The sequence below is a fragment of the Arachis duranensis genome, chromosome 9, assembly GCF_000817695.3.
Source record: "Arachis duranensis cultivar V14167 chromosome 9, aradu.V14167.gnm2.J7QH, whole genome shotgun sequence".
In the NCBI taxonomy this organism is placed as follows: Eukaryota; Viridiplantae; Streptophyta; class Magnoliopsida; order Fabales; family Fabaceae; genus Arachis; species Arachis duranensis.
In genome coordinates, this window is record NC_029780.3 from 109464668 (window position 1) to 109476747 (window position 12080).

The 12080-nt window shown below is 31.6% G+C and overlaps 1 protein-coding gene and 1 non-coding gene across 4 annotated transcripts in view; both read right to left on the reverse strand.

Annotated features, from left to right (window-relative positions):
- Positions 1 to 12080, reverse strand: part of LOC107467107 (PTI1-like tyrosine-protein kinase At3g15890) — a 51269-nt gene that overhangs the window by 6761 nt on the left and 32428 nt on the right. The window lies entirely within an intron of this gene.
- On the reverse strand, positions 10208 to 12074 carry LOC107466903 (uncharacterized). The gene is made up of 6 exons (XR_008002775.1): positions 11881 to 12074; positions 11238 to 11396; positions 10990 to 11058; positions 10792 to 10892; positions 10541 to 10609; positions 10208 to 10455 (listed from the first exon to the last, which is right to left on the reverse strand). It is a non-coding gene; the product is annotated as an uncharacterized LOC107466903 (transcript).

The following is a 12080-nucleotide window of genomic DNA, read 5'->3' on the forward strand; positions in this document are numbered from 1 at the left end:
TCTTTAATACTCTAATAGAATTAATAAAATTATAATACAAATAAAAAAGTTCATACAAAAAAATAACAAGTAAAAAATTACATATAAACAAAGAATAATAAGAATTTTATAAAAAATAATAATATGCATGAGTGAGCATTAAAAAAATATTATGAAAAAAATAATAAAATTAATCATATAAATAATAAAAGATAAAATTGATAAATAAAAATTAAATTTCAATAAATCTCTTTAACAGTTTTATCAGTGAGTTATTCAATTTTTTTTGTTTTTCATTTGTATGGTTAGTATTTTTTATGAACTCCTCGTCTCAATGTTCAATTTTCTTGCTTCCTGTTAGGTTTTTCTTTTTCTTTTTTTTATTAGATTTCTGCTTGTATTTTTGTGGATAATCAAAATAATGGCATCATCCTGCACTATTGGAAACATAAAGATTGTAGCGATAATCAAGATTCTAGCGGTCTCTTAAAAACATTAGTTTCTAAGCATACGTGTCGTTGAACATTGTACTTGTGAACTTTCGATAATCTTTTCAAATAAAGTGAGAATCTTGTTCTTGGTTGCTTGCTTGCATGGCTCTTCTTATATGAGTTCCTTACGTTGTTTTTTAGACCATTTCCAGTAGAGAATTTATTTCAATTCCTGTTTATGGTCCACTTGTTATAAAAAATAACTCCACATCAGCTTTTGCATCATAAACAGTAAATAGGAACTCAAAGCATTTCTCTTTTTTATTGGGAGAAACTAACTTTAGTCTCTATTGTGGTTCCACTTAATTAATTAATTAAAATACTTGTAATTAATGTAATTAATTTTTTTAATAATGTAATTTAAATATTTAAATTTAAAAATAATTCACTATTAAAAGATATTAATATTAAATAAAATCATATATAACAATAATACACGATAGATGAATTCGAGGTTACACTAATTTGTAAAATTACGTAATACAAAGAAAAATATAATTAAACTCTATAGTTGACGACAAGTATTGTGAAATTGCCATATGTTTAATCAAGTCCTCCTTCAATTGTCTATGCTGCTGCCTATTTCGAAGTTGGGCATTTTTTTTGGAGAAATTGATGGTATGGTGCAAAATCTTCCTCTCCCAGCTGAGGTTGTGATAAGCCATTTTCAACATCATCATACTCTAAGCCTTGAGCAAAATTTTCTGCATAGCTGTCTCTTTCATCCTCAACAATCATATTATGCAATATAATACAAGCTCTCATTATGTTAGCAAGCTTTTTCTTTTCCCAAAAACGAGCTGGACCACGTATAATTGCAAAGCGTGCTTGCAACACTCCAAATAGGAGTCTGGGAGGATGGGTTAGAAGAGCCACCAACACCAAATGAGTTATGTCTTGATGCACTGAATTGAGTTGGAAACGACAAAGAAGTTGGAGTAACATTTCCGATAGAGGGGTTAAATATGGATGAAAATGGAAAATGGGGTGTTTGTGAATTTTGATTTTGCGGTTGGAATATAGGAAATTGATTATTACAAGGAGTTTGAAAATTGAAATTAGAGAGATTTTGTGGATTTGGATTCTGAAATGTATTTGGTAGTATGAAGTTTTGATTTGGAACTTGAGAGTTTGAGGTTTGAGATTGTTGGGTATTTGGAATTTGAGGAAAGTTTTGTAAGTCGAAAAAAAATAATATTATCAGAACTTTGATTTTGTAAACTTGGAAGAAGATGAAGAAGAGTAGTAGATAGTGTGAGAATAGAAGTGTATCTAAGTGGTATATATAGAGTAACAAAATATTAATTTATTAATAATAACGGTAACATAATAACGGCTAGTTTTGCAACAGCTAGTTTTACAACGGCTAAATTAATATAATAATATAAATATAAATAATATTTAATATTAATTATGATATAAATAATTAATATAAATTATTAATTAAATAAAATTATCAATATTTAATATAATTAATTATTATAATTATTATTAAATTAATTATTATTTAATTATTTAATATAATTATTTATTTAAATAATAACTTTTCAAATAACAAGATATTATTTGATGCTCTCAATGCCCGTTCAGAGGGACTTTGTCCCATCGGTCTTTGTGCAAAGACCCCACTCTATTTTGCTTCAACGGTCCAATTTTCTTTTTGTCAGAAACAGGCCTTAACATATGTCCATTGGAATTACTCTTAGGTGATGTGAGCCGAAAGAGATTTGTTTCTGAGTTTGTACTCAAACACTGTATAGAGGAGATGGAACAAAAGTTTACGGTGGAAAAGAGAGGGAACATCCCTGACATAATCAGATGCGAATCCAGTTGCCTTGTTGGACTTATAGTCCACGGCAATTTGTATTGGGACAGCCGAGCAGTAGTAGGGACAAATAGGAAAGGAAGGTTAACAGCTGATTTGTTAACCAATAATCATAGTATTAATTTCCAAAAGTTTGGGAGGAATTCGTAAAAGAGCATGGGAAAAATGCGCTCTCTGTTGAAGTCGTTGATGGCATTTTAAGCTGTTGCATTAGAGAATTGCTAGAAGTAATACTAATTTACTTTATAAATGTAAAATTGTATAAATTTTTTGTGCAATACTAATTGATCCATCTATTGGTTATAATTCGACTCAGGTAAAACTAAAATTATAAATTGGAATCAATCTGGTTAAAACTAAATACATACGTGCAGAAATACGTGTTTTGCTCTCCTAACGAACTTATCCTATACAATCAAATAACTACGTGCCAACTCAGATGCTACATGAATCTCTCCGCAAATCTCTCTAAACAAGCTCACTAAAGAGCAGTTATCACATAATTAGACCCACTAAGTAACAGCTCCATAATATTAGAGTAATCGTACTACAACAATTCTATAAATACGTCCACCCTCAATCTTAGGTACACAACACTATTCATTCTGAGTCATTTGATATTCATCTTATACTCTTACTAACTTAAGGACCTCTGTGCTTTTAGGATAGAAAATTCCGGCATCTGTACTTTTAGGATAGAAAATTCCATACACACGGAAAAAGGAGTTATATCTCGGCACTAGAAAGAGTTATATCTCGCCCTCAAAACACTAATTTTTATGAAATATCATGTACTCCATCCATTGGAGATGTACATCTTAAAATGAAAGAATTTGTGTTGCATGGAAAATTTGACTATCACGTTAAAAGCCTCTAATGAGGTCTGACTATGAGGCCTGGCCAATTTCACTAAACACCACACGACAAGTTAGTTAGGGTAAAACACTATAATAAGTCAAGGAGAATGAAATTTTACACAAATAAGCCAAATGAAAAATTGGTTCATGAATCCACCAACGCACATTACTATATAGTTCGAATCAAGTTCATTCGAATTCTATTCACACATAATTCGAATTATGTTGATTCGAATTATGCACAAACGTGCACACACACTAATTCGAATCATCTTGATTCGAATTACACTCACACACGTTGCACATAGTAATTCGAATTGAATAGATTCGAATTACTCATGATTTAATTATGTCCATTTTTTTATTAAAAATTTAATAATTGATTAAAAAATCAATAACTTTAAAATTAAAAAATATATATTTTATTTCATGCATTAAAAAAAAGCTAACAAAATATTTTACTCTATACAAAATAATTTTAAAAAATGGCTTAAAAGATATTAGGAATACTATAAAAATTTGTAATGTCCTAATAACTAAGGACATTAAAGAAATACTCTACATAGTCAATAATAATTTAGAAATTAAAAAAATATAGTTATAACCAATATTTACCTAAATTACTAGAATATTACAAACTTTTATAGTACTCCTAACATTTTTTAAGCCATTTTTTAAATTGTTTTGTATAGAAAATGGCTTAAAATGGCTTAAAATGCACTTTATTCTAGGCAAAATAATTTAAAAAATGATTTAAAAAAATGTTAGGAGTACTATAAAAATTTTTAATGTCCTAATGACTTAAGACATTAAAAAATACTCTACATAGTCAATACTAATTTAGAAATTAGTAAATATTGGTTGTAACTATATTTTTTTTAATTTCTAAATTAGTATTGACTATGTAGAGTATTTTTTTAATGTCCTAAGTCATTAGGACATTAAAAATTTTTATAGTACTCCTAACATTTTTTTAAGCTATTTTTTTAAATTGTTTTGCCTAGAATAAAGGGCATTTTTAAGCCATTTTCTATGCAAAATAATTTTAAAAAAATTGCTTAAAAAATGTTAGGAGTACTATGAAAGTTTATAATATTCTACTAATTTAGGTAAATACTGGTTATAACTATATTTTTTTTAATTTCTAAATTCTTATTGACTCTGTAGAGTATTTCTTTAATGTCCTAAGTTATTAGGACATTACAAATTTTTATAGTACTCCTAACATCTTTTAAGCTATTTTTAAAATTATTTTGTATAGAATAAAATATTTTTTTGTGGTATAATTTAAATAAATTTATTTAAAAAATTTATAAAAAAATATTCATGAGCTATTAAAAATGCACAAAAGAGTATTGTATGAAATTCGAATTGATAGCTCACTAATATTTTTAAGAAGTCTCGTAATAAAATATTTTGTTAGCTTTTTTTTAATGCATGAAATAAAATATATATTTTTTAATTTTTAAATTATTGATTTTTTAATCAATTATTAAATTTTTAATAAAAAAAGGACATAATTAAATCATGAGTAATTCGAATCTATTCAATTCGAATTACTATGTGCAGCGTGTGTGAGTGTAATTCGAATCAACATGATTCGAATTAGTGTGTGTACACGTTTGTGCATAATTCGAATCAACATGATTCGAATTATGTGTGAATAGAGTTCGAATGAACCTGATTCGAACTATATAGTAATGTGCGTTTGGTGGATTCATGAACCAATTTTTCATTTGGCTTATTTGTGTAAAATTTCATTCTCCTTGGCTTATTATAGTGTTTTACCCAGTTAGTTATTTTTGTATCGGCTAGCGTATGTAATATTATCAGTCTTGAGAAGGCCGCGAAAATTGTCTCTAAATCTCGTAATAAAAAAATAAATTAGTAGGAGTAGATTTTTTTATTTTTATTGTCAAATTTGGGCTTGAATTTTTTCCCTTTTAAATACCATAACAAAATTCTTACATGACCAAATTCTTCTTTAACAGGGCCACTCGAAAATTGATCCAATACGCTATTGACGTTGTTGCCAAAAAGCATAAAACTAGTTATAATCAAATTATTAGTCTCCAAGGCGCTTCAAGAAGTGAGTATCACGCCCATATGACGGCTATTGTTGTTTTTATAGACCCCTCCTTACGCAACAAAGAACTACCATATATGTCAATACACTCCATGAAAGCATTTTACATGGACAATCCCTAGACAGATATCTGGCTTCTCAAACATTATTCATATTATGTGATACCTCAAGAATCTCCATTGAACTTTTTTTTTTCTATTGTCTGTATCTTGTCTAGAGATTTCCAATATTACCCTACAAATATTAGATAAAGACAATACTTAAAACTTAAAAGAGACTCCTAATATAAAATATAATCTTTATAGTATAGGGTTATTAGGGAGTATACATTGGCTATGAAGTAGTGTGTTGTTGCAATTTTAATGGATTATCAGTAAAAATAATACACTGTATGTAATCACTTAGGCTGAAGTTTTCTAATGTTGTATAAACATTTTTATTTAGAATTTATAGGATTAACATATATAAGATTGATGGTTTTCAGTTGCTAAGAGAAGGGGGTTGAATCTTAGCATTTTTTTTGCTTAGTTGTACTTTTTGGTCTTTGAGGAGACCTTTTAATTTTTGTCTCGTCCCTAGCCACGAGACATTTATTTTTGTCTCGTCACTTGGCACAAGATATTTTTTATTTTAGCTCCTTAGCAGCAGAAACAGAAATGGAGTAGAAAAAAGAGAAAATTACACCCAGATATATCCTGGTTCAGCTGCTAAGTGCAGTGCGGCCTACATCCAGTCTCCATCACAACAATGATGGAATTTCACTATAATCTTCCTGATTACAGACTGTAAAGTGCTAACCTAACTTACAAGGGGATTCTCACAGAATCATGAAACACAACATAGATGAACAAATGAACTCTAAGACATCTATGGCTTTTTCTTTTAATTTTGTACTCTCTGCCTTTTTTCACTCTATGACTTTTTCATACAAACCTCACTATTTGCCTTTTCCATGAGACTCAAGACATGACAAAATTAAACAGAAAAATACAAAACAGAATACATTGAAGGAGAAGAAAATTTGTAAGCTTAGGTAGCTCTGAGACTTCTGTGTCTTGCACTCTCAATGCTTACTTTTAACTCCTTGCTTCAAACCATGACTGTTCACTCTTTTTGTAGAAGGGAGAAGCCTCCACAGTTGAAACCAAAAACCAAGCTTAACTTCTTTTCCTTCAACACAAAACCGGTTTGGCCAGAGAGAGAGAAGAGGTAACCCATGCAAATACCTTTTTAGTCCTTCCTTGGTCATCACTCTTCATCAATCCGAGCACTCCATCCTTGACTTGCTCTCCAAGATAGATTTCTGGCCCTTGATGCTTCATGATGATGATGGCTTCATCTGCTCCCATCTCTGTCTCTTCCATCACTTCGCCACTCTAGCTACTTCCTGTGGTGGTTGAGCAGAATCAGAGACAAATCATGCCTCCAAGATTTCCTCTTTGATGGCCGAATCTCCTTCTACCTTTTTTTTGGTATGAAGAGCTCGAGATTACCTCACCAAATCTTACCATTCATGGTGAAAATCTCAGCCACAATATACTTTTATTTTGTTATGTTTTCTTGCCATCATTGTGATGGTCTTGAGACGTGCTCCATCTTCTTTTCGGTGAGTAGGTGTAGCTTCCATGGCTTTCTGGACAATAACCGAAAGAGAAGAAGGAAAGAGATGAGAGAGAATAAACAACTTGGAATGAAAGCAATAAGTTAATCAATATAATTACAAAGTTGCTTTTACTTCCCTTAGAGTGGCGTGTAGCATTGATGCCTTCAATCAAATCAATGTCAAATTTTCTCTCATGTTTCCAATGCATGTAATAACTCCATTTTAACAAAATTTGAATTCCACTAGAAGTGGATTCCGTTGGAAGCTAGAAGCCATGCATTAGCTTTCTCTTCATCTTGGTTTCGAACCAAGTTTGGAAACATTCATCAAAATTAGATTGGGCTTGGTATCAACAATGGATAAAACAGGCCCAAATATTTCAGCATGAGCAAATGATAACATTTGTTTTCCTGATAAATTTTTAGATTAAGCATTGGGTCACTCATCATGGATCATAATTGGGCTTTGGAGCAATCAGGTTTATTCTGACCCAACCAATCAAAACATAGTTTCAGCCACTATGGTTACAACAATTTAACGTTAAGGCTGAATAAAAATTATTCCAATGGACTTGCTTTAATATTAATTTGTTCGACCCGTTTAAGAATATGCACAGCAAAAATTATTACAATTAACATACTTTAATCAGAATAAATTAATAATTTTGTTGTTAATAATATTTGATCATCATTAATTTAGTTTAGAGTTTCCAAACTCATCAAAAATATTACTTTGTGATGACAAATAATCTATGCATGTACAAGTTAAATTTTAGTTTCTAATAAACGAAATTCTTGTCTCTTTTTTAATAAACAAAACGAGAAATATAAAACAATGCTAGTAGATAATATGATTAGGTTTGGTCTCGATAACTTGTGTTTGTTTGTCGTTTAATTTGAAAGTGTAGAGCATGATAGTCACTATATGCATGGCGGCAGGCAGGTACTATAAATTTTTTTATTAAATAATCATATGATAAACGTATTCAAGTAGGGGTCTGCTACACATACAAGTAAAAAGGCCGTACAAATTTTACAAGTTATCAGCCTAAACTTTATTAACACGCGCACTAACTCATTTTGAATGGAGCGTAACTACACGCGTCCCCACTCAAACGGTTCCTCTTCGTCTTCTTCTTCTTCTTCTTCCTCTTCCTCTTCCTCTTCCTCTTCCTCTTCGTCTTCGTCTTCTTCTTCTTCTTCTTCTCTTCTTCTTCTTCTTCTTCTTCGTCTTCGTCTTCATCTTCTTCTTCTTCCTCTTCCTCTTCCTCTTCCTCTTCCTCTTCCTCTTCCTCGTTTTTTTCCGATTTTCATGGTTTCTGAAATTCTTCTTCTTCTTGTTGCACGTTCTTCTTCCTCTTACTCTTCTTCTTCTCCTTTTCTTTCGTTTCTGCACGTTCTTCTTCCTCGTTTTCTTTTTCTTCTTCTTCATTTACGTCTTTTCTCTCTGTTTTCTTGTTTTTTTTTTTTCAATTTTTCATGGTAAAATCGTTTTTGAAGAAGAAGAAGTAGCAGAAGATGAGGAGGAGAAAGAGAAAGAGTTCTGAATTATGCATAAGATGTACTTCAACGAATTTTGGGTGTATTTTCTTAAATCCTTTGGGTGTATTTTTTGTAACCCTTTGGGTGTATTCTATAATCGTTTGGGTGAATTCTTGTAACCGTTTGGGTGTATTTTCTGTAATCCTTTGGGTGTATTTCTGTAATCATTTGGGTGTATTTGAGTGATATCTGACTGATATTTATGGGTGTATCTGACTCATATCTATGGGTGTATCTTACTGATATCTATGGGTGTATTTTTCATTTCAGAAAAAATGGCAGGCATTACAGAAATACACCCAAACGATTACATAAAATACACCCAAGAGATTACAGAAATACACCCAAACGGTTACAGGAATTCACCCAAACGATTATAGAAATACACCCAAAAGATTACAGAAAATACACGCAAAGGATTTAAGAAAGTACACCCAAAATCATGCATAATTCAGAACTCTTTCTCTTTCTCCTCCTCATCTTCTGCTACTTCTTCTTCTTCAAAAACGATTTCAGAGCTTGATGTCAAAAAATAATAGAAATCGAGAATAACGAAAAAAGAAAACAGAGAGAAAAGCACGTAAATGAAGAAGAACAGAAAGAGGAAGAAGAACGTGTAGCAAGAAGAAGAAGGAGGAGGAGGAGAAAGAGAAGGCAAGAAACGTACCTTGAATAATGTTTCTTCGTTTTTTCTAGTGATTTTGCTGAAGGAGAAAGAGAAAACGAAAAAGAGGAGAAAAAATTTCAATAAAAAAAAGAGGGAGGAAGAGAAGAAAAAGAGACACAGAGAAAGAAGAAGAAGAAAAAGAGGCACAAAAAAAACGTGAAACGACATGAATAAAGCGCGTGTAAGTGACGTAGGAGTTGCAACACGTTTTGGTGGATTAGGCATTAATAAACTTGTAATAATTACAAGCCCTAATCGCTTGTATACTGAGCTTTCCCCATTCAAGTAATGTCGGCAGGTTTCCTAGCTATCCCAAGCTCACCCAATTTAATTGGAATCTATTACTTTTGTTTTTAATATTTAAAGAGACTGTATCAAATTAATTATTATATATGCATATTAATTAACAATGCGTTGCAGCAGTGAAGGAGATTGCAAAAGAGATTTGACATCATACATCATCGAAACACTGAACCCAGACTTATTACTTTCACTGAATCACTGTGCTTTGGCTTTTCCTCAATTGTTTGATTAATATTCCTAATTTCTTTATTTTATGATATTTTTGCGATGATATGCTCATCATAATTTACATGGTTAATTATGATTCAACTTTAAAAAATTATTGAAATATTAATATACTGGTACACTTTAAAAATTTTCAAATATTTATATATGCTGCCAACAAAACAAATTAACATTTTTTTTGTGTGGGTTGTGTGGGTTTGCTTAGGGATATTTGGATAAGATCAAATAAATATAAAACAAGAAGCACGCTCGCCGTTCATATATATATATTATAGAAGATCTCAATAGACTAAACTTTATTATAGCATTATAGCATGTAGCACTTATCATTTTAATATGGTCCATGCTGTGTCGGAAGATTTCTTTTAAGGAAGCATCACAACCGAGATTAGCTTGGCTGTCACCATATCTTATAGGGGTGTTCGCGGTACGGTTTGGTTCGGTTTTTTAGAGAAAAGTCATCCGATCCAATCGTTTAATTAAGCTGCGGTTCAGTTTGGTTCGATTTTTTAATCAAAACCATCCGAACCAAACCAAACCAATTGAAATCGGTTTGGTTTGGTTTGGTTCGGTTTGTTCGGTTTTTTCAATCAACTCAAAAAAAAAACCTATCATACCATTTCACAATGATAGAACACAAATACGCAATAACTAACAAAGGTCTTGATCCAATGTTTCACAGTTATAGATAAAAAAAACTACATATTCTACTGTTTAAAGTGACTAATGTGTTAACAATTCAGCAAAACACAAACACATAAGAAAATGAATTCCTTATTTATTAAAAGACCATATACCATATATATATCCAGGCACAGGGTTCTCTGAATTCTTTGAGGCCCATAATCCAACTGGCTCTGCTCTTGCTTGTTTTCCCACTAGAATAACAACAATATAAAGTTTAGATACATAGCTTTGGCACAAAGAAATGAAGGAAACAAGAAAAAGCAGTATATCACTTACTGTTTCTAGTTTTGGACTTTTGTCATAGGCTTAGTAGTGCCATGCTAGACCCTTCTTCAGCATCATTTCCTTATCATAAAAGAAAATCAAAATGAGAAACTCAAAAGCAATCCTATGTTATATAGAGCTAAATTGAACTAACATGTATTTCTTTATTATTTAATTGTATCTAGCTACATTAATTCAAGAATGTTCCAAAGGCGACCTTGACAAATGAATGAAAAATCGAGAGAAAGTACAAACCAAATTACCTGTGCAAAAATGTCGTTATAGTAGAGATCGTTATATATATACCCAGGCACAGGGTTCTCTGGATTCTTTGAGGCCCATAATCCAACTGGCTCTGCTCTTGCTTGTTTTTCCATTAGAATAACAACAATATAAAGTTTAGATACATAGCTTTGGCACAAAGAAATGAAAGAAACAAGAAAAAGTAGTATATCACTTACTGTTTCTAGTTTTGGACTTTTTTCATAGGCTTAGTAGTGCCATGCTAAACCCTTCTTCAGCATCATTTCCTTATCATAAAAGAAAAGCAAAATGAGAAACTCAAGCAATCCTAAGTTATATAGAGCTAATTGAACTAACATGTAATTCGTTATTATTTAATTGTATCTAGCTACATTAATTCAAGAATGTTCCAAAGGCGACCTTGACAAATGAATGAAAAATCGAGAGAAAGTACAAACCAAATTACCTATGCAAAAATGTCATTATAGTAGAGATCACCGACCCAACAACCATAGCAATCTTCTCCGTATACAAGGACCCTCAAAGACTTTCCTTGAACAATCTTTGTTGGTTCATTTTTAGCTTCCTTTCCATATGGAATTACACTTTCAATTCCTTATAGCAACTACATCAGCACACAAATCTCAAATACAGCATTTAATAATACACATTCAGAACCTTAACAATCAAAAACATAACTTCTCTAACAATCAGAACCTAGAACCCTAACAATCAGAAATAGTACACATTCAGAAGCTAAAACCCCCACATACAACAAACTGCATAAACAAATTCAATAATCAATAATTTCAAAAATACACTTAACATAGAACAAAACTTATTCAAACAGAAGCAGTAAAATAATTCAACAATACCAAGTCAGCAATAAATCAATAAACAGCAAGAACGTCTCCTAAAAACACCACAATCAGAACCTAGAACCCGAACAATCAGGAATAATACACATTCAAAAGTTAAAATCCCCAAATACAACAAACAGCATAAACAAATACAACAATCAACAACAATCAGCAACAAATAAATGAACAATCAACAACTGTCAGCAACAAATACATAATAGATAGAATAGAAATTTTTCAAATTAATACCTGACTTGGAGGCTCTATATCTGGTGTTCGGCGCTGGGAGGGGATGGAAGGGGCTGGTCCTACACTGCTGGGTGGCTGGTCCGGCACTGCTGGGAGGGGCTACGTTTGACGGGTCGCGCTGTTGGGAGGGGCTGAACGTCGTTGATGGGTTCACCGGTTCGCGCTGCTGGGAGGCGCTACTGAGAGGCGCTGCTGAAAGG